This window comes from Arachis stenosperma, chromosome 4 (genome assembly GCF_014773155.1).
Source record: "Arachis stenosperma cultivar V10309 chromosome 4, arast.V10309.gnm1.PFL2, whole genome shotgun sequence".
Classification (NCBI taxonomy): domain Eukaryota; kingdom Viridiplantae; phylum Streptophyta; class Magnoliopsida; order Fabales; family Fabaceae; genus Arachis; species Arachis stenosperma.
In genome coordinates this window covers 37,559,115-37,583,591 of record NC_080380.1, presented here as the reverse complement: position 1 = coordinate 37,583,591, position 24,477 = coordinate 37,559,115, and the positions used below count along the sequence as shown (strand labels likewise).

Genomic DNA, 24,477 nt, shown 5'->3' with positions numbered 1-24,477 from the left:
AGGACCTTGAGGCGAAAGCTAAGAGAAGCTAAGGCACAACTCTCTGTAGAGGACCTAACAGAAATCTTCAAAGAAGAAGAACCCATGGCAGCCGAAAACAACAACAATGCAAGGAAGGTGCTGGGTGACTTTATTGCACCTACTCCCGACTTCTATGGAGAAGCATCTCTATCCCTGCTATTGGAGCAAACAAATTTGAGCTAAAGCCTCAATTAGTTTCTCTAATGCAACAGAATTGCAAGTTCCATGGACTTCCATTAGAAGATCCTCATCAGTTCTTAGCTGAATTCTTGCAAATCTGTGACACTGTCAAGACTAATGGGGTTGACCCTGAGGTCTACAGACTTATGCTATTCCCTTTTGCTGTAAGAGACAGAGCTAGGACATGGTTGGACTCACAACCTAAAGAAAGCCTGGACTCATGGGAAAAGCTAGTCAATGCCTTCTTGGCAAAGTTCTTTCCACCTCAAAAATTGAGTAAGCTTAGAGTGGAAGTCCAAACCTTCAGACAGAAGGATGGGGAATCCCTCTATGAAGCTTGGGAAAGATACAAACAATTGATCAGAAAAAGTCCTTGTGACATGCTTTCTGAATGGAGCATCATAGGTATTTTCTATGATGGTCTCTCTGAACTATCCAAGATGTCTTTGGATAGCTCTGCTGGAGGATCTCTTCATCTAAAGAAGACGCCTACAGAAGCTCAAGAGCTAATTGAAATGGTTGCAAATAACCAATTCATGTACACTTCTAAAAGGAATCATGTGAACAATGGGACTAATCAGAAGAAAGGAGTTCTTGAGATTGATACTCTGAATGCCATATTGGCTCAGAATAAAATATTGACTCAACAAGTCAATTTGATTTCTCAAAGTCTGTCTGGAATGCAAAATGCACCAAGCAATACTAAGGATGCTTCATCTGAAGAAGAAGCCTATGATCCTGAGAACCCTTCAATGGAAGAGGTGAATTACCTAGGAGAACCCTATGGAAACACCTATAATTCTTCATGGAAAAATCATCCAAATTTGTCATGGAAGAATCAAGAGAGACCTCAACAAGGTTTCAACAACAATAATGGTGGAAGAAACAGGTTTAGCAATGGCAAGCCTTTTCCATCATCTTCTCAGCAACAGACAGAGAATTCTAAGCAGAACCCCTCTGACTTAGCAACCATGGTCTCTGATCTAATCAAAACCACTCAAAGTTTCATGACTGAAACAAGGTCCTCCATTAGGAATTTGGAGGCACAAGTGGGACAGTTGAGCAAGAAAATTACTGAACTCCCTCCTAGTACTCTTCCAAGTAATACAGAAGAAAATCCAAAAGGAGAGTGCAAGGCCATCAACATGGCCGAATTTGGAGAGGAAGGAGAGGAAGTGAACGCCACTGAGGAAGACCTCAATGGGCGTGCACTGACCTCCAATGAGTTCCCCAATGAGGAACCATGGGAATCTGAGGCTCAAAATGAGACCATAGAGATTCCATTGGACTTGCTTCTGCCTTTCATGAGCTCTGATGAGTATTCCTCCTCTGAAGAGGATGAGTATGTCACTGAAGAGCAAGTTGCTAAATACCTTAGAGCAATCATGAAGCTAAATGACTAGTTATTTGGAAATGAGACTTGGGAGAACAACCCTCCTTTGCTCACCAAAGAACTGGATGACTTGTCTAGGCAAAAATTACCTCAAAAGAGATAAGATCCTGGGAAGTTTTCAATACCTTGTACCATAGGCACCATGACCTTCAAGAAGGCTCTGTGTGACTTAGGGTCAAGGGTAAACCTCATGCCTCTCTCTGTAATGGAGAAGCTAGGGATCTTTGAGGTACAAGCTGCAAGAATCTCACTAGAGATGGCAGACAACTCAAGAAAACAAGCTTATGGACTTGTAGAGGATGTTTTGGTGAAGATTGAAGACCATTACATCCCTGCTGATTTCATAGTCCTAGAGACTGGAAAGTACATGGATGAATCCATCATCCTTGGCAGACCCTTCCTAGCCACAGCTAAGGCTGTGATTGATGTTGATAGAGGTGAATTGATCATTCAAGTGAATGAAGAACCCTTTGTGTTTAAGGCTCAAGGATATCCCTCTGTCACCATGGAGAAGAAGCATGAAGAGCTTCTCTCAAATCAGAGTCAAACAAAGCCCCCACAGTCAAACTCTAAGTTTGGTGTTGGGAGGCCACAACCAAACTCTAAGTTTGGTGTTGAACCCCCACATTCAAACTCTAAGTTTGGTGTTGGGAGGTTCCAACATTGCTCTGAGAAAATGTGAGGCTCCATGAGAGCCCTCTGTCAAGCTACTGACATTAAAGAAGCGCTTGTTGGGAGGCAACCCAATGTTATATTTTATCTATTTTCCTTTGATATTTTATGTTTTCTGTAGGTTGATGATCATGAGAAGTCACAAAATCAATTGAAAAAGCAAAAACAGAATGAAAAACAGGAAGAAAAACAGCACACCCTGGAGGAAGAACCTACTGGCGTTTAAACGCCAGTAAGGCTAGCAGATGGGCGTTTAACGCCCAGTCTGGCACCATTCTGGGCGTTTAACGCCAGAAAGGGGCACCAGACTGGCGTTAAACGCCAGGAAAGGGCAAGAACCTGGCGTTAAACGCCAGAAATGGGCACCAGCCCGGCGTTTAACGCCAGAATTGGCTAAAAACGCAATTTTGCATGCCATGTGGTGCAGGGATGACTTTTCCTTGACACCTCAGGATCTGTGGACCCCACAGGATCCCCACCAACCCTACCACCCTCTTTCTTCTTCACCCATTCACCAATCACCTCAATACCTCTTCCCCAAAAACCCTTCACCTATCAAATCCCATCTTCTCTTCACCACTCACATCCATCCTTCATAAAACCTCACCCTTCAAATTCAAACCACTTTCCCTCCCAAACCCACCCATACATGACCGAACCATGAGCCCCCCTCTCCTATATAAACCCTTCTTCACTCCTTCATTTTCACACAACCTAAACACCACTTCTCCCCCTCTTTGGCCGAACACAAAGCCATTCCCTTTTTCCTCATTTCTTCTTCTTCTACTCTCTTCTTTCTTCTTTTGCTCGCGGACGAGCAAACCTTTTAAGTTTGGTGTGGTAAAAGCATTGCTTTTCGTCTTTCCATAACCATTTATGGCATCCAAGGCCGGAGAAACCTCTAGAAAGAGGAAAGGGAAGGCAAAAGCTTTCACCTCCGAGTCATGGGAGATGGAGAGATTCATCTCAAGGGTGCATCAAGACCACTTTTATGAAGTTGTGGCCATGAAGAAGGGTCAACTTTGATCAAAGGTTAGACCAAGTCCTCATAGACATTTGTGAAGAGGGCGTTCAATGAAAGAGAGATTCAAGAGGGAAGCCGGTTCAACTGAGAAGGCATGACCTCAAGCCCATCACTAAGAAAAGGATGGAGCAAACAAGAGACCCCACTCATCATGAAATCCCTGAGATACCTCAAGGGATGCACTTTTCTCCACAAAACTATTGGGAGCAAATTAACACCTCCCTAGGAGAATTGAGTTCCAACATGGGACAACTAAGGGTGGAGCACCAAGAGCATTATATCCTCCTCCATGAAATTAGAGAAGATCAAAGAATCATGAGAGAGGAGCAACAAAGACAAGAAAGAGACATTGAGGAGCTCAAGCACTCCATAAGACCTTCAAGAGGAAGAACAAGCCGCCATCATTGAGGTGGACCCGTTCTTTAATCTCCTTGTTCTTTATTTTCTTGTTTTTCGAATTTTTATGCTGATATTTATCTATGTTTGTGTCTTATGATCACTAGTGTCTTAGTGTCTATGCCTTAAAGTTATGAATTTCCTATGAATCCATCACCTTTCTTAAATGAAAACTGTTTTTATCACAAAAGAACAAGAAGTACAGGATTTCGAATTCATCTTTAAAACTAGCTTAATTAGTTTGATGTGGTGACAATACTTTTTGTTTTCTGAATGTATGCTTGAACAGTGCATATGTCTTTTGAATTTGTTGTTCATGAATGTTAAAATTGTTGGCTCTTGAAAGAATGATGAAAAAGGAGACATGTTACTGAGGATCTGAAAAATCATAAAAAAAATGATTCTTGAAGCAAAAAAAAAAAAGCAGTGAATACAAAAAAAAAAGAGAGAGAGAGACGAAAAAAGAAAAGAAAGAGAAAAAGAAAGAAAAAGAAAGAAATAAAGTTGTGATCCAAGGCAAAAAGAGTGTGCTTAAGAACCCTGGACACCTCTAATTGGGGACTCTAGCAAAGCTGAGTCACAATCTTAAAAGGTTCACCCAATTATGTGTCTGTGGCATGTATGTATCCGGTGGTAATACTGGAAGACAGAGTGCTTTGGGCCACGGCCAAGACTCATAAAGTAGCTGTGTTCAAGAATCATCATACTTAACTAGGAGAATCAATAACACTATCCGGATTCTGAGTTCCTAAAGAAGCCAATCATTCTGAATTTCAAAGGATAAAGTGAGATGCCAAAACTGTTCGGAGGCAAAAAGCTACTAGTCCCGCTCATCTAATTTGGAGCTAAGTTTCATTGATAATTTGGAGTCTATAGTATATTCTCTTCTTTTTATCTTATTTGATTTTCAGTTGCTTGGGGACAAGCAACAATTTAAGTTTGGTGTTGTGATGAGCGGATAATTTATACGCTTTTTGGCATTATTTTTAGTATGTTTTTAGTATGATCTAGTTAGTTTTTAGTATATTTTTATTAGTTTTTAGCTAAAATTCACTTTTCTGGACTTTACTATGAGTTTGTGTGTTTTTCTGTGATTTCAGGTATTTTCTGGCTGAAATTGAGGGACCTGAGCAAAAATCTGATTCAGAGACTGAAAAGGACTGCAGATGCTGTTGGATTCTGACCTCCCTGCACTCAAAGTGGATTTTCTGAAGCTACAAAAGCCCAATTGGCGCGCTCTCAACGGCGTTGGAAAGTAGACATCCTGGGCTTTCCAGCAATATATGATAGTCTATACTTTGCCCAAGATTTGATGGCCCAAATCGGCGTTCAAAGTCACCTTCAGAATTCCCAGCGTTAAACGCCGGAACTTGCACCAAAATGGGAGTTAAACGCCCAAACTGGCACAAAAGCTGGCGTTTAACTCCAAGAAGAGTCTCTACACGAAAATGCTTCAATGCTCAGCCCAAGCACACACCAAGTGGGCCCGGAAGTGGATTTTTATGTCATTTACTCATCTCTGTACACCCTAGGCTACTAGTTTCCTATAAATAGGACCTTTTATTATTGTATTTTAATCTTCTGATCTTTGGAATCGTTTGATCTTTAGATCTTTTGATCATTGGGAGGCTGGCCATTCGGCCATGCCTAGACCTTGTTCTTATGTATTTTCAACGGTGGAGTTTTTACACACCATAGATTAAGGTGTGGAGCTCTGCTGTACCTCGAGTATTAATGCAATTACTATTGTTCTTCTATTCAATTCAGCTTGTTCTTGTTCCAAGATATCACTTGTTCTTCAACTTGATGAATGTGATGATCCGTGACACTCATCATCATTCTCACCTATGAACGTGTGACTGACAACCACCTCCGTTGTACCTTAGATTGCGTGAATATCTCTTGGATTCCTGATACACGATGCATGGTTGATCGCCTGACAACCGAGCGCTCGCCTGACAAACGAGCCAGCCATTCCGTGAGATCAGAGTCTTCGTGGTATAGGCAAGAACTGATGGCGGCATTCAAGAGAATCCGGAAGGTCTAACCTTGTATGTGGTATTCTGAGTAGGATTCAATGATTGAATGACTGTGACGTGCTTCAAACTCCTGAGGGCGGGGCGTTAGTGACAGACGCAAAAGAATCACTGGATTCTATTCCGGCCTGATCGAGAACCGACAGATGGATAGCCGTGCCGTGACAGGGTGCGTTGAACATTTCCACTGAGAGGATGGGAGGTAGCCACTGACAACGGTGAAACCCTTGCATAAGCTTGCCATGGAAAGGAGTAAGAAGGATTGGATGAAGACAGTAGGAAAGCAGAGAGACGGAAGGGACAAGCATCTTCATACGCTTATCTGAAGCTCTCACCAATGATATACATAAGTATCTCTATCTTTATCTTTATGTTTTATTCATATATCATCTATACCCATTTGAGTCTGCCTGACTAAGATTTACAAGGTGACCATAGCTTGCTTCATACCAACAATCTCCGTGGGATCGACCCTTACTCGCGTAAGGTTTATTACTTGGACGACCCAATGCACTTGCTGGTTAGTTGTGCAAAGTTGTGTTTATGCCATGGTATTGAGCGCCAAGTTTTTGGGGCCATTACTAGGGATTATTTGAGTTGTGAAAAGTAGTGATCACAATTTCGCACACCATGCACACTTGCAGAAAAGCACCAAATGCTCATTTCTTCATGAATTTTCCTCTTTGCATGCTCCTCTTCCATTTTTACCAAGCCATCCCTTTCTTATACATTTGAAATCACTCAGAAACAACATCAAGGTATCAAATAGAAGGTAAATGGAATAAAATAGGCTAATTTAGGGACAAAAGAGCATGTTTTCATAATTAAGCACAATTCCGAAGGAAAACTGAAAAACATGCTATTTAAAGGAATAAGTGCAAATTTATGGGATGAAATCCACTCAAATCAAAATAAAAATTATCGTAAGATATGGATTCATCAAATCCACTAGCATGTCCTCATGCTAATCCCAATAAAAGGAGAAGGGTAAAGAGAAAACAAATTATTCAATGTACTAACTACACGCATGTAACTATGCAAAATGCTATCTATCTATATGTACAATATGGTTCCGATTTAGTTTGGCACAAAACAAATAAGAGATTCCAATCAATCTACAACAGGCCTTAGGGCCAAGGCAAAGAGTCAATACACTATGATCAAAATCCAAAGAATTGAATTGAGATTTTCAGAACTAACCAACAAACAACTTGCAAGGAGATACAATATAAGGTACAAAAACATAGAATTGAGCGATCGAACCCCTCACCGGATGCGTATTCACTCTATTCGCTCAGTGTTTAGGGCTTAATCACTCAATTCTCCTTTAATCATATTTTTCAAAGATTTGTAAGTCATCTAACAATCAACAATTATTCAGTGCATACATACAAATATCAAGAGAACTTATCCATGGGTTGTAATGGGGCTAGGGTCAAGGTTAGATTGTATTTGGTTAAGTGAGCTTCAAATTTGAATCTTTGATTAACCTATGCTTCCCATCTAACCTACAACAACCTATACAATTTCAAAGCTAACCTAACAATCCATTCTTCATTTTTTCACGTACTCATGTATTCTCTTTAATTCACGTTCCGTATGCATTGATTTTTATTGAACTTCACTTTGGGGCATTTTATCCCCTTTTTATTACTTTTCTTTTTCTTTTCTTTTTTCTTTTTTTCTTTTTTTTTTCAAACTAAAATATATACAAGAACATCAATGCATATGGTTTAACATTCAGTGCATGAGTATGTACCCAATTCCTAAAATTTTGACAAAAAAACACCCTTTTATCCTGACCAATGTTCCCAAACTTGAATGATAAACACACTCACTAGCCTAAGCTAATCAAAGATCCAAACAAGGGACATTTATTATTTTCCGCTTTAAGGCTTGTAATATGCTAAAATTAAGAACAAATGGGTTTAACATAGGCTCAATGTTGGTTAACAATGGAAGATGAAGGGTAGCCTATTTGGGTAAGTGAGCTATTTGAAACAATGGCCTTAATCATATACATGCATTCATACACAAAATAATGGACATATAGAATCAAGCAAATCAAAGATAACAATAATAAAAGGAGTTTATCACACAAGAACGAACTTTATGGTTGGGAATGTGCAACCATACAATTAAGGCTCAAAAAATCTCATAAGGTATGTTGTTCTAGCTCTTTTTCTATGTTCTTTGAGAAAGGATGCTTCAAGCAAGTTGAAAAACAATTTCTCAATTCAATCAATGGCATGCCCTAAAAGGGATTTCATGAAAATTTCTTGTTGTTTTTAACAAGCTTATTCAATCTAACAAGCACATGCAAGTATTTACTACCATAATACTATAAGCATTTAAGAAATATATACAAACAAACCAAACCAAACAAAGTGCAAATAAGAACAAAATTGCAAAAAATTTGAAGAAAAAGAACAAAAAAAGTATTGCAAAGTGTCTTAGAAAAGAATTTTTACCCCCCCAGAAGTTGGCAATCCTCCCCCACACTTAATTAATGCATGGTCCTCCGTGCATGCACATGATCCGGGGGATGAAGAGATGTAAGGCTCCACCTTCAGTTGGTGGGCCATGGGGGTTTCGGTTGCTTTTTAAACAAATAAACAACAATTGAGGAAAAGTAAGATGTGTGTGGTATGATAGAAAACCATGTGTGTATTCTAAGTGCGCGCGGTTTAGAACACACACATTGGCCTGGTGAAAATAGAAACCACACATATCAAAATAAATAGAATGGTCCTCAATTAAGTAGCCTAGGTTGCAAGTGAAGAATAAGTAAACTTAAGGCACAAGCAACCCTAGGTAACCATAAAAGTGAATAGAGTATTTGATATTGGATGTTGAAATTGTGCAAGTGAAAGCGCAAAATTGGTATAAAATAGCACAATAAACAACACCCAATCCAATGATTAATGGAAACTCCTTATTCATCATGAAACATAATGAAATAGTCAAATGGTAGAGTACTTGTTACAAAAAGTGATAAGCTTGATAAGAATCAAGTTAAGTCACTCAAACAAATGCAAAGCATTAACAAGGAACAAGTACCGGGCATGTGATAAATTTGATATGAAAATCGTGATGAACAAGTAATTTCAACTCAAATCACTTAATTCAATGCACTTATATAATTTGTCCTAGTGGTACAATCAAAACATGAGTATTCAAACCTATTAGGTACTAGTAAATTAAGGCAAAGTATAAGTGCATGGGTGTAAAATTTCAAGCAATAAGCAACAAAATCAATCATCAAACAAACACTTACAACTTATTCAATTAACAAACAAGTAAAGCAAAACTAGTATAATTACTAAAATAAAAAATGAAATAGAAATAAAATGGACAAGAACAAGCAGAAAATAAGGTGAAAGGGGTAGAAGAGATGGGAAGAGAAAAGAAGAGAAGAAATGAGGTAAAGAAAAGAGAAGAAAAGAAGTACAGTGGGGAGAAAACAGGGGCGTGCGTATGCACAAAGGGATGTGCAAACGAACATGGGGCCACGCGTACGCGTAAGGGACGCCTGCGCATGATCCGACAAAAAATGGTGATCGACGCGTACACCTGAGGGACGCGTACGCGTGAAAGGGAGAAAATGAAAGGTGACGCATACGCGTGAGGAGATGCGTACGCGTCGGTAGGAAAAATTTCTAAAGTTGTGCGTTCGCACTATGTGTGCAAACACCGCAAACAGAGGCCTTGTTTAGATGTGTGCCCATGCACAAAAAATAATTTTTTTAGACATAGGAAAGGGTCATGTGTGCGTGCACAAACAGGTCCGTGCGCACGCACAGGAGCGAAAAGACAGGAGTTCAGGAGCACAGGCTGTGCCAACGCTCCCAACCGAGGGGATGCAAGTTGGCATGCAGACGCACAAACCTGTGCAGCCGCACAGAAAGCACGAGAAGAGGGGTGTGTACGTACGCACAAACAGGTGCGCACGCACAGGTCAAGGAAAATCAAGGGAGCGCCTACGCAAAAAGTGTGCTGGCACTGCGAGCAGAGGGCATAACCCTTAGTGTGCGTGCGCACAAGTCGGTGCGCGCGCACAGGACAAAGTAAATAGGAGTTGTGTGCGCACGCACAGATGCCCTGTTTTCCAAAAAAAATTTCTTCAAAATCCCAAGGTACTCAACCTTAGCTCATACAAATCTCAACCCCAAAACCTTCAAATATTCAAAATTTCATGACCACATACAAATTAACCTACTAAACTCAAAATTAAACTAATTCTAAGCTAGCTAAAATGAGCAAACATGCAATAAACCAAAACTATGAACAAAGAGCAAGGGTAAAAAAGATGTTACCTTGGTGGGGTGTCTCCCACCTAACACTTTGGTTTAATGTCCTTAAGTTGGACTTATGGAGAGCTCTCATCAACCTCCTTGAAATTCCACCCAAGCTTGTATTCTCCAAGACTTTTGAGACTCCAAAACTTGTGCACCCACATCTTGTTGTCAATTCCATTCATTCCATATAGGTAATAAGCAACTGAAATTCCCAAGTCCTATAGCACAATAGCAACAAAACTCATAATGCAATGGGAGAGAATTCATAGGGTAAAAAAATAAAAACCAAGGGTAACAAGAACAAATAAAATGAACTCCTAAAACTAGCAAAAACAAGTAATCAAACAAAAATTAAGCTATTCACAATATTCACATATGCACAATAGCCAAGAATATACACCATTGCAACTCATTGGCAATGGCACCAAAAATTTGATACAAGGCTAAAGTGGGTTCGGAATTTATCTCAAAGTAAGATCGGCATTGCAAGTATAGTTCCAAACTCAACAATTGACCAATATCAAATTTTAATATAAAAATGTCTCAATCAATACACAAAATAATCTGAGAGTATTAAACTCCCGGGTCGTATCCCTGAGAGTTGCAATTAAGTGTCTTTATTGGCTATAAGGGAATAAGGGGGATTGATTGAAAGAGGCAAAAAATTAAAAGACAAGGAGGTAAATAGACATGCCATGAATTAAATGAAAGCAAGTAAAAACAATGCAATTGGAAATTAAATGACTAAAAAGAACTCTTGGCAAGAATTGGGTAATTAGGGCTTGCTATCCTAGTTGTGGACCACAAATATGGTAATTGTGTGTGGATTAATCTCAATTAATCAACCCTAGATCGAGGATAAGTCAACTAGGCATAATTAATCTCAATCCCTAAGTCCTAAATCAACACTATTTATGGGTCACTTAGAGTCAAAGAAAACCAAATTAATTAACAATCCTCACACAATGTGGAATAGAAATCCACCACTCAATATCACCCAAACACCCAATTTTCCAATCAAGAGTGGGATAAACTAGGCTAAAACCAACCAAGTATTTTATCAAACACTTGAGAGGCACAAAAATAAAGCATCGTAAAATGACAAGGAATAACAAAAACTACAACTACCAAAAGCAAGTAAAGCAAGATAACAACTCAATTACAATAAAGGAACATAAAATATAAATTTCATTAAATGTAAATTAAAGTGAGAAGAGTGTGCAAAAACATAAAAAACAACTAAAATGAGAAATTAACATGATAAACAAGAAAATTAAGACTAGAGAACAAATAAAGGTAGAAGAAACTAGATTAAAACAAGAATTATAAAGGGAAATTACAAAGAAAATAAACTAAGAACCCTAATTTCTAGAGAGAATGGGGGCTTCTCTCTCTAGAAAAGTGAACTACATGGCTAAAATCTAACCTTAATTGCTCCCCCCTTCTCCAAGCTTCGATTCAGCATGAAATAGCCTCAGAAACAAGCTGGATTTGGGTCCTGGAGGCCCAGAAATTGCCTCCAGCGATTTGCATTAATGAGGTCTCGTGACGCTCGTCATGCATACACGTGGGCGACGCATGCGCATGGGCGACGCATGCGCGTCGCTGAAAAAATTCACTCCCCACGCGTACGCGTTGCTTGCAAATCTGCCTTGTGTGTACACACGCATACTTGTGCGTGCGCGCACTAGCAAAAAAGCTCCAAATGCTCATTTCTTCATGAATTTTCCTCTTTGAATGCTCCTCTTCCATTTTCACCAAGTCATCCCTACCGTATACATCTGAAATCACTCACAAACAACATCAAGGTATCGAATGGAAGGTAAATGGAATAAAATAGGCTAATTTAGGGACAAAAGAGCATTTTTTCATAATTAAGCACAATCCCGGAGGAAAACTAAAAAGCATGCTATTTAAGGGAATAAGTGCAAGTTTATGGGATGAAATCCACTCAAATTAAACAAAAAATTATCGTAAAATATGGATTCATCACCACCCTAACAAGGATCTCCTAAAAAAAGTCCAAATTGAGGACTTTAAACCAAAGTGCTAGGTGGGAGACACCCCACCATGGTAATTGATGAGCGGATAATTTATACGCTTTTTGGCATTGTTTTTAGGTAGTTTCTAGTAGGATCTAGCTACTTTTAGGGATGTTTTCATTAGTTTTTATGCAAAATTCACATTTCTGGACTTCACTATGAGTTTTTGTGTTTTTCTATGATTTCAGGTATTTTCTGGCTGAAATTGAGGGACCTGAGCAAAAATCTGATTCAGGCTTAAAAAGGACTGCTAATGCTGTTGGATTCTGACCTTCCTGCACTCAAAATTGATTTTCTGGAGCTACAGAACTCCAAATGGCACGCTCTCAACTGCGTTGGAAATTAGACATCCAAGGCTTTCTAGCAATATATAATGGTTCATATTTTTTTTGAGCTTAGACTACGCAAACTGGCGTTCAACGCCAGTTCCATGCTGCATTTTGGAGTAAAACGCCAGAAACACGTCACAAACCAGAGTTAAATGCCAAAAACACATTACAACTTGGCGTTTAACTCCAAAAGAAGCCTCTGCATGTGTAAAGCTCAAGCTCAGCCCAAGCACACACCAAATTTGGCCCCGGAAGTGGATTTCTGCATTTAGACTTATTTCTGTAAACCCTAGTAACTAGTCTAGTATAAATAGGACATTTTACTATTGTATTAGACATCTTGGTATCTATCTTTGGACATTTAGTTCTTAGACTTTGGGGGCTTGCCATTCGGCCATGCCTGAACCTTGATCACTTATGTATTTTCAATGGTCGAGTTTTTATACACCATAGATTAAGGTGTGGAGCTCTGCTATACCTCAAGTATTAATGCAAGTACTACTATTTTCTATTCAATTTAGCTTATTCTTGTTCTAAGATATTCGCTGCACTTCAACATGATGAATGTGATGATCCGTGACATTCATCATCATTCTCACCTATGAATGCGTGACTGACAACCACTTCTGTTCTACCTTAGAACGAGCGTGTATCTCTTGGATTCCTTAATCAGAATCTTCGTGGTATAAGCTAGAATTATTGGCGGCCATTCTTGAGAATCCGGAAAGTCTAAACTTTGTCTGTGGTATTCCGAATAGGATTCAGGGATTGAATGACTATGACGAGCTTCAAACTCGCGATTGTTAGGCGTAGTGACAGACGCAAAAGAATCAATGGATTATATTCCGACATGATCGAGAATCGACAGATGATTAGCCGTGTTGTGACAAGAGCATTTGGACCATTTTCACTGAAAGGATGGGAAGTAGCCATTGACAACGGTGATGCCCTACATACAGCTTACCATAGAAAGTAGTAAGAAGAATTGGATGAAAGCAGTAGGAAAGCAGCGATTCAGAAGGAACACAGCATCTCCATACACTTATCTGAAATTCCCACCAATGAATTACATAAGTATTTCTATCTTTATTTCATTCTTTATCTATCTTTATTTTCAAAAACCATTATAACCATTTGAATCCGCCTAACTGAGATTTACAAGATGACCATAGCTTGCTTCATACCAACAATCTCCGTGGGATCGACCCTTACTCACGTAAGGTATTACTTGGACGACTCAGTGCACTTGCTGGTTAGTTGTTGATGAGCGGATAATTTATACGCTTTTTGGCATTGTTTTTAGTATGTTTTTAATATGTTTTAGTTAGTTTTTAGTATATTTTTATTAGTTTTTAGTTAAAATTCACTTTTCTGGACTTTACTATGAGTTTGTGTGTTTTTCTGTGATTTCAGGTATTTTCTGGCTGAAATTGAGGGGCCTGAGCAAAAATCTGATTCAGAGACTGAAAAGGACTGCAGATGCTGTTGGATTCTGACCTCCCTGCACTCGAAGTGAATTTTCTGGAGCTACAGAAGCCCAATTGGCGCGCTCTCAACGGCGTTGGAAAGTAGACATCCTGGGCTTTCCAGAAATGTATAATAGTCCATACTTTGCCCGAGATTTGATGGCCCAAACCGGCATTCCAAATCAGCTCAAGAATGCCCGGTGTTAAACGCCGGAACTGGCACAAGAATGGGAGTTAAACGCACAAACTGGCACAAAAGCTGGCGTTTAACTCCAAGAAAAGTCTCTACACATGAAAGCTTCAATGCTCAGCCCAAGCACACACCAAGTGGGCCCGGAAGTGGATTTTTATGTCATTTACTCATCTTTGTAAACCCTAGGCTACTAGTTCTCTACAAATAGGACCTTTTACTATTGTATTTTCATCTTTAGATCTTTGAATCTTTGGATCCTTGATCATCTGGAGTCTTTTGATCACATTTTGGGGGCTGGCCTCACGGCCATGCCTAGACCTTGTTCTTATGTATTTTCAACGGTGGAGTTTCTACACACCATAGATTAAGGTGTGGAGCTCTGCTGTACCTCGAGTGTTAATGCAATTACTATTGTTCTTCTATTCAATTCAGCTTGTTCTTGTTCTAAGATATCACCTGTTCTTCAACTTGATGAATGTGATGATCCGTGACACTTATCATCATTCTCACCTATGAACGTGTGCCTGACAACCACCTCCGTTCTACCTTAGATTGAGTGGATATCTCTTGGATCCCTTAATCGGAATCTTCGTGGTATAAGCTAGAATTGATGGCGGCATTCAAGAGAATCCGGAAGGTCTAAACCTTGTCTGTGGTATTCTGAGTAGGATTCAATAATTGAATGACTGTGACGAGCTTCAAACTCCTAAAGGCTGGGCGTTAGTGACAGACGCAAAAGAATCAATGGATTCTATTCCAACCTGATTGAGAACCGACAGATGATTAGCCGTGCCGTGACAGGGTGCGTTGAACATTTTTACAGAGAGGACGGGACTGTAGCCACTGACAACGGTGATGCCCAACATACAGCTTGCCATGGAAAGGAGTAAGAAGGATTGGATGAAGACAGTAGGAAAGCAGAGAGACAGAAGGGACAAAGCATCTCCATACGCTTATCTGAAGTTCTCACCAATGAATTACATAAGTATCTCTATCTTTATGCTCTATTCGTATATCACTCATAACCATTTGAATCTGCCTGACTGAGATTTACAAGGTGACCATAGCTTGCTTCATACCAACAATCTCCGTGGGATCGACCCTTACTCACGTAAGGTATTACTTGGACGACTCAGTACACTTGCTGGTTAGTTGTTGATGAGCGGATAATTTATACGCTTTTGGGCATTGTTTTTAGTATGTTTTTAATATGTTTTAGTTAGTTTTTAGTATATTTTTATTAGTTTTTAGTTAAAATTCACTTTTCTGGACTTTACTATGAGTTTGTGTGTTTTTCTGTGATTTCAGTTATTTTCTGGCTGAAATTGAGGGGCCTGAGCAAAAATCTGATTCAGAGACTGAAAAGGACTGCAGATGCTGTTGGATTCTGACCTCCCTGCACTCGAAGTGAATTTTCTGGAGCTACAGAAGCCCAATTGGCGCGCTCTCAACGGCGTTGGAAAGTAGACATCCTGGGCTTTCCAGAAATGTATAATAGTCCATACTTTGCCCGAGATTTGATGGCCCAAACCGGCATTCCAAATCAGCTCAAGAATGCCCGGTGTTAAACGCCGGAACTGGCACAAGAATGGGAGTTAAACGCACAAACTGGCACAAAAGCTGGCGTTTAACTCCAAGAAAAGTCTCTACACATGAAAGCTTCAATGCTCAGCCCAAGCACACACCAAGTGGGCCCGGAAGTGGATTTTTATGTCATTTACTCATCTTTGTAAACCCTAGGCTACTAGTTCTCTACAAATAGGACCTTTTACTATTGTATTTTCATCTTTAGATCTTTGAATCTTTGGATCCTTGATCATCTGGAGTCTTTTGATCACATTTTGGGGGCTGGCCTCACGGCCATGCCTAGACCTTGTTCTTATGTATTTTCAACGGTGGAGTTTCTACACACCATAGATTAAGGTGTGGAGCTCTGCTGTACCTCGAGTGTTAATGCAATTACTATTATTCTTCTATTCAATTCAGCTTGTTCTTGTTCTAAGATATCACCTGTTCTTCAACTTGATGAATGTGATGATCCGTGACACTTATCATCATTCTCACCTATGAACGTGTGCCTGATAACCACCTCCGTTCTACCTTAGATTGAGTGGATATCTCTTGGATCCCTTAATCGGAATCTTCGTGGTATAAGCTAGAATTGATGGCGGCATTCAAGAGAATCCGGAAGGTCTAAACCTTGTCTGTGGTATTCTGAGTAGGATTCAATAATTGAATGACTGTGACGAGCTTCAAACTCCTAAAGGCTGGGCGTTAGTGACAGACGCAAAAGAATCAATGGATTCTATTCCAACCTGATTGAGAACCGACAGATGATTAGCCGTGCCGTGACAGGGTGCGTTGAACATTTTTACTGAGAGGACGGGACTGTAGCCACTGACAACGGTGATGCCCAACATACAGCTTGCCATGGAAAGGAGTAAGAAGGATTGGATGAAGACAGTAGGAAAGCAGAGAGACAGAAGGGACAAAGCATCTCCATACGCTTATCTGAAGTTCTCACCAATGAATTACATAAGTATCTCTATCTTTATGCTCTATTCGTATATCACTCATAACCATTTGAATCTGCCTGACTGAGATTTACAAGGTGACCATAGTTTGCTTCATACCAACAATCTCCGTGGGATCGACCCTTACTCACGTAAGGTATTACTTGGACGACTCAGTGCACTTGCTGGTTAGTTGTTGATGAGCGGATAATTTATACGCTTTTTGGCATTGTTTTTAGTATGTTTTTAATATGTTTTAGTTAGTTTTTAGTATATTTTTATTAGTTTTTAGTTAAAATTCACTTTTCTGGACTTTACTATGAGTTTGTGTGTTTTTCTGTGATTTCAGGTATTTTCTGGCTGAAATTGAGGGGCCTGAGCAAAAATCTGATTCAGAGACTGAAAAGGACTACAGATGCTGTTGGATTCTGACCTCCCTGCACTCGAAGTGAATTTTCTGGAGCTACAGAAGCCCAATTGGCGCGCTCTCAACGGCGTTGGAAAGTAGACATCCTGGGCTTTCCAGAAATGTATAATAGTCCATACTTTACCCGAGATTTGATGGCCCAAACCGGCATTCCAAATCAGCTCAAGAATGCCCGGTGTTAAACGCCGGAACTGGCACAAGAATGGGAGTTAAACGCACAAACTGGCACAAAAGCTGGCGTTTAACTCCAAGAAAAGTCTCTACACATGAAAGCTTCAATGCTCAGCCCAAGCACACACCAAGTGGGCCCGGAAGTGGATTTTTATGTCATTTACTCATCTTTGTAAACCCTAGGCTACTAGTTCTCTACAAATAGGACCTTTTACTATTGTATTTTCATCTTTAGATCTTTGAATCTTTGGATCCTTGATCATCTGGAGTCTTTTGATCACATTTTGGGGGCTGGCCTCACGGCCATGCCTAGACCTTGTTCTTATGTATTTTCAACGGTGGAGTTTCTACACACCATAGATTAAGGTGTGGAGCTCTGCTGTACCTCGAGTGTTAATGCAATTACTATTATTCTTCTATTCAATTCAGCTTGTTCTTGTTCTAAGATATCACCTGTTCTTCAACTTGATGAATGTGATGATCCGTGACACTTATCATCATTCTCACCTATGAACGTGTGCCTGACAACCACCTCCGTTCTACCTTAGATTGAGTGGATATCTCTTGGATCCCTTAATCGGAATCTTCGTGGTATAAGCTAGAATTGATGGCGGCATTCAAGAGAATCCGGAAGGTCTAAACCTTGTCTGTGGTATTCTGAGTAGGATTCAATAATTGAATGACTGTGACGAGCTTCAAACTCCTAAAGGCTGGGCGTTAGTGACAGACGCAAAAGAATCAATGGATTCTATTCCAACCTGATTGAGAACCGACAGATGATTAGCCGTGCCGTGACAGGGTGCGTTGAACATTTTTACTGAGAGGACGGGACTGTAGCCACTGACAACGGTGATGCCCAACATACAGCTTGCCATGGAAAGGAGTAAGAAGGATTGGATGAAGACAGTAGGAAAGCAGAGAGACAGAAGGGACAAAGCATCTCCATACGCTTATCTGAAGTTCTCACCAATGAATTACATAAGTATCTCTATCTTTATGCTCTATTCGTATATCACTCATAACCATTTGAATCTGCCTGACTGAGATTTACAAGGTGACCATAGCTTGCTTCATACCAACAATCTCCGTGGGATCGACCCTTACTCGCGTAAGGTTTATTACTTGGACGACCCAGTGCACTTGCTGGTTAGTTGTGCGAAGTTGTGATAAAGAGTTGAGATTGCAATTGAGCGTACCATGTTGATGGCGCCATTGATGATCACAATTTCATGCATCAAGTTTTTGGCGCCGTTGCTAGGGATTGTTGAGTTTGGACAACTGACGGTTCATCTTGTTGCTTAGATTAGGTATTTTTCGGAGTTCTTAAGAATGAATTCTAGTGTTTCAAGGTGATGTTCTTATCATCACCAAAGCTGATTGATTCTCATCAATTTAGCTGTTGAATGTAATGTCTTGCTGAAGCTTGGCTAGCCATGTCTAATTTCTTTAGACTGAAGCTTTAGACTAACATTGCATGATTCCTGGAATTCTCATTAAGAATTTTGATACCTTTATTTTCTTTTCCACTTACTTTTCGAAAAATCCAAAAAAATTATAAAATCATAAAAACCAAAAATATTGTATGTTTCTTGTTGAGTCTAGTGTCTCATGTTAAGTTTGGTGTCAATTGCATGTTTTTGTTCTTCTTGCATTCATTCATGTGTCTTAAGTGATCTTCAAGATGTTCTTGATGATTTCCTTGCTCTGATCTTTGAATTCTCTTAACTTGAGTATTTTGTTGTTTCTCATATGCATCCTCATTTTGTTAGTGTCAGTAGTATACAAACTGCTAAGTTTGGTGTCTTGCATGCATTGTTATTTGATTTTAGTTGCATTTTGATTATTCCTCATCATTAAAAATCCAAAAAAAATTTTAATTTGTGTCTTTTCAAGTCAATAATACAGAGAATTGAAGATTCAGAACATTCAGCAGAAGAATTACACAGAAAAAGCTGGGCGTTCAAAACGCCCAGTGAAGAAGGGCAAACTAGCATTTAAACGCCCGCCAGGGTGCCTGGCTGGGCGTTTAACGCCCAAAAGGGTAGTGTTTTGGGCGTTAAACGCCAGAATGTGCACCATTCTGGGCGTTTAACGCCAGGATGGCACAAGAGGGAAGATTTTTGTTTTTAATTCAAATTTTTTCAAATCATATCTTTTCAATCATATGTTTTCAAAATCAATTTCTTTCCATTTTCAAAGATACTTGCTAACAATTAATGATTTAATTCAACATTTCAAGTATGTTGCCTTTTCTGTTGAGAAAGGTTTAATATTTGAATCATATCTTTTCTTGTTAGCCAAGTTATTATTTTTTAAAATCAAATCTTTTTAAATTATTTTTCAAATCATATATTCTCAATCACATCTTTTTAAAACCATAACTTCTCAATCATATCTTTTTAATCACATCTTTTTCAAAATAGTTTTCAATCATATCTTTTTGATTTCTAATTTCAAAATCTTTTTTAAAAATCACTTGATTTCTTTTCCACTCATAGTTTTCGAAAATCAATTAGTATTTTTCAAAATTTTTTAAAATCTTTTACTTAATTTTCGAAAATTTCTTCCCCTCTTCTCACATTCTTCTATTTATGGACTAACACTCCTCCTTAATGCACAATTCGAACTCCATCTCTCTTGATAAGTTCGAATTCTTCCACTTCTTCCTTTTATTTTTCTTTTCCTCTGACACCTCAAGGAATCTCTATACTGTGACATAGAGGATTCCATATTTTCTTGTTCTCTTCTCTTTCATATGAGCAGGAGCAAAGACAAAAGCATTCTTGTTGAGGCTGACCCTGAACCCGAAAGGACCTTGAAGCGAAAGCTAAGAGAAGCTAAGGCACAACTCTCTATAGAGGATCTAACAAAAATCTTCAAAGAAGAAGACATGGCAGCCGAAAACAACAACAATGCCAACAATGCAAGGAAGGTGCTGGGTGACTTTACTGCACCTACTCCCGACTTCTATGGGAGAAGCATCTCTATCTCTGCCATTAGAGCAAACAACTTTGAGCTTAAGCCTCAATTAGTTTCTCTAATGCAACAGAATTTCAAGTTTCATGGACTTCCATTGGAAGATCCTCGTCAGTTTTTAGCTGAATTCTTGCAAATCTGTGACACTGTCAAGACTAATGGGGTTGACCCTGAGGTCTACAGACTTATGATATTCCCTTTTGCTGTAAGAGACAGAGCTAGGATATGGTTGAACTCACAACCTAAAGAAAGCCTGAACTCTTGGGAAAAGCTAGTCAATGCCTTCTTGGCAAAGTTCTTTCCACCTCAAAAATTGAGTAAGCTTAGAGTAGAATTCCAAACCTTCAGACAGAAGGAAGGAGAATCCCTCTATGAAGCTTGGGAAAGATACAAACAATTAATCAGAAAGTGTCCCTCTGACATGCTTTCTGAATGGAGCATCATAGGTATTTTCTATGATGGTCTGTCTGAACTGTCCAAGATGTCATTGGATAGCTCTGCTGGAGGATCTCTTCATCTGAAGAAGACGCCTGCAGAAGCTCAAGAGCTCATTGAAATGGTTGCAAATAACCAATTCATGTACACTTCTAAAAGGAATCCTGTGAACAATGGGACGAATCATAAGAAAGGAGTTCTTGAGATTGATACTCTGAATGCCATATTGGCTCAGAACAAAATATTGACTCAGCAAGTCAATGTGATTTCTCAAAGTCTGTCTGGAATGCAAGCTGCACCAGGCAGTACTAAGGACGCTTCATCTGAAGAAGAAGCTTATGATCCTGAGAACCCTTCAATGGAAGAGGTGAATTACATGGGAGAACCCTATGGAAATACCTATAATTTTTCATGGAGAAATCATCCAAATCTCTCATGGAAGGATCAACAGAGACCTCAACAAGGTTTCAACAACAATAATGGTGGAAGAAACAAGATTAGCAATGGCAAGCCTTTTCCATCATCTTCTCAGTAATAGACAAAGAATTCTAAGCAGAACCACTATGACTTAGCAACCATGGTCTCTGATCTAATCAAAACCACTCAAAGTTTCATGACTGAAACAAGGTCCTCCATTAGAAACATGGAGGCACAAGTGGGACAGCTGAGCAAGAAAATTACTGAACTTCCTCCTAGTACTCTTCCAAGCAATATAGAAGAGAATCTAAAAGGAGAATGCAAGGTCATTAACATGACCTACATGGCCGAACTTGGAGAGGATGAAGAGGCAGTGAACGCCACTGAGGAAGACCTCAATGGACGTCCACTGGCCTCCAATGAGTTCCCTAATGAGGAACCATGGGAATCTGAGGCTCACACTGAGCCCATAGAGATTCTATTGGATTTACTTCTGCCATTCATGAGCTCTGATGAGTATTCTTCCTCTGAAGAGGATGAGTATGTCACTGAAGAGCAAGTTGCTAAATACCTTGGAGCAATCATGAAGCTAAATGACAAGTTATTTGGTAATGAGACTTGGGAGGATGAATCCCCTTTGCTCACCAAAGAACTGGATGACTTGACTAGGCAGAGATTACCTCAAAAGAGACAGGATCCTGGGAAGTTTTCAATACCTTGTACCATAGGCACCATGACCTTTAAGAAGGCTCTGTGTGACCTAGGGTCAACCATAAACTTCATGCCTCTCTCTGTAATGGAGAAGCTAGGGATCTTTGAGGTACAAGCTGCAAGAATCTCACTAGAGATGGAAGACAATTCAAGAAAACAAGCTAATGGACTTGTAGAGGATGTTCTGGTAAAGATTGAAGACCATTACATCCCTGCTGATTTCATAGTCCTAGAGACTGGGAAGTGCATGGATGAATCCATCATCCTTGGTAGACCCTTCCTAGCCATAGCAAGGGCTGTGATTGATGTGGACAGAGGAGAATTGATCATTCAAGTGAATGAAGAATCCTTTGTGTTTAAAGCTCAAGGATATCCCTCTGTTACCATGAAGAGTAAGCATGAAGAGCTTCTCTCAAAACAGAGTCAAACAGAGCCCCCACAGTCAAACTCTAAGTTTGGTGTTGGGAGGCCACAACCAACTTCTAAGTTTGGTGTTGAACCCCCACATTCAAACTCTAAGTTTGGTTTTGGGAGGTTCCAACATTGCTCTGAGCATTTCTGAGGCTCCATGAGAGCCCACTGTCAAGCTACTGACATTAAAGAAACGCGTGTTGGGAGGCAACGCAATGTTATGTTTAATCTATTTTCCTTTGTTATTCTATGTTTTCTGTAGGTTGATGATCATGGAAAGTCACAAAATCAATTGAAAAAGCAAAAGTAGAATGAAAAATAGAAAGAAAAACAGCACACCCTGGAGGAAGAACCTGTTGGCGTTTAAACGCCAGTAAGGGCAGCAAATGGGCGTTTAACGCCCAGTCTGGCACCATTCTGGGTGTTTAACGCCAGAAAGGGGCACCAGACTGGCGTTAAACGCCAGGAAAGGGCAAGAAGGTGGCGTTAAATGCCAGAAATGGGCACAGCCCAGCGTTTAACGCCAGAATTGGCATAGAGAGCATTTTTACTCGCCACTTGGTGCAGGGATGACTTTTCCTTGACACCTTAGGATCTGTGGACCCCACAGGATCCCCACCTACCCCACCACCCCCACTCTTCTTTTTCACCCATTCAGTAATCACCTCAACCACTCTTCCCCAAAAACCCCTCACCTATCAAATCCTACTATTCTCTTCACCACTCACATCCATCCATCATAAAACCCCACCTACCTCAGCATTCAAATTCAAACCACTTTCCCTCCCAAACCCACCGTCCCATAGCTGAACCCTACCCCTCTCTCCACCCCTATATAAACCCATCTTCACTCCTTCATTTTCACACAACCTAAACACTACTTCTCCCCCTTTGGCCGAACCAAAAAGCCATCTCCATCTCCTCTATTTCTTCTTCTTCTACTCTCTTCTTTCTTCTTTTTCTCGAGGACGAGCAAACCTTTTAAGTTTAGTGTGGTAAAAGCATTGCTTTTTGTTTTTCCATAACCATTTATGGCATCCAAGGCCGGAGAAACCTCTAGAAAGAGGAAAGGAAAGGCAAAAGCTTTCACCTCCGAGTCATGGGAGATGGAGAGATTCATCTCAAGGGTGCATCAAGACCACTTCTATGAAGTTGTGGCCTTGAAGATGGTGATCCCCGAGGTCCCTTTCAAACTCAAAAAGAGTGAATATCTGGAGATCTGACATGAGATCCGAAGAAGAGGTTGGGAAGTTCTTACCAACCCCATTCAACAAGTCGGAATCTTAATGGTTCAGGAGTTCTATGCCAATGCATGGATCACCAAGAGCCATGATCAAAGTGTGAACCCGAACCCAAGGAATTGGCTTACAATGGTTCGGGGGAAATACTTAGATTTTAGTCCGGAAAATGTAAGGTTGGCATTCAACTTGCCCATGATGCAAGGAGATGAACACCCTTACACTAGAAGGGTCAACTTTGATCAAAGGTTGGACCAAGTCCTCATAGACATCTGTGAAGAGGGCGCCCATGCAGAGAGATTCAAGAGGGAAGCCGGTTCAAACTGAGAAGGCATGACCTCAAGCCCGTGGCTAGGGGATGGTTGGAGTTTATCCAATGCTCAATCATTCCCACTAGCAACCGGTCCGAAGTTACTATAGACTGGGCCATCATGATCCATGGCATCATGATTGGAGAAGAAGTAGAAGTTCATGAGGTTATAGCCCAAGAACTTTATAAGGTGGCAGACAAGTCCTCTACCTTGGCAAGGTTAGCCTTTCCTCATCTCATTTGTCACCTCTGTTATTCAGTTGGAGTTGACATAGAGGGAGACATCCCCATTGATGAGGACAAGCCCATCACTAAGAAAAGGATGGAGCAAACAAGAGATCCCACTCATCATGAAATCCCTGAGATACCTCAAGGGATGCACTTTCCTCCACAAAACTATTGGAGCAAATCAACTCCCTAGGAGAATTGAGTTCCAACGTGGGACAACTAAGGGTGGAGTACCAAGAACATTCCATCCTCCTCCATGAAATTAGAGAAGATCAAAGAATCATGAGAGAGGAGCAACAAAGGCAAGGAAGAGACATTGAGGAGCTTAAGCACGCCATAAGATCTTCAAGAGGAAGAACAAGCCGCCATCACTAAGGTGGACCCGTTCTTTAATTTCCTTGTTCTTTACTTTCTTGTTTTTCGAATTTTATGCTTATGTTTATCCATGTTTGTGTCTTATTACATGATCATTAGTGTCTTAGTGTCTATGCCTTAATGTTATGAATGTCCTATGAATCCATCACCTTTCTTAAATGAAAAATGTTCTTAATTGAAAAAGAGAAGAATTGCATGAATTTTAAATTTTATAA

General features: G+C 40.0%; 1 non-coding gene across 1 annotated transcript; it reads right to left on the bottom strand.

The window, feature by feature from the left end:
- Positions 1–479: 479 nt before the first annotated feature.
- LOC130978455 (small nucleolar RNA R71) lies at positions 480–587 on the bottom strand. The gene has a single exon (XR_009086098.1). It is a non-coding gene; the product is annotated as a small nucleolar RNA R71 (small nucleolar RNA).
- Between the last annotated feature and the right edge of the window lie 23,890 nt (positions 588–24,477).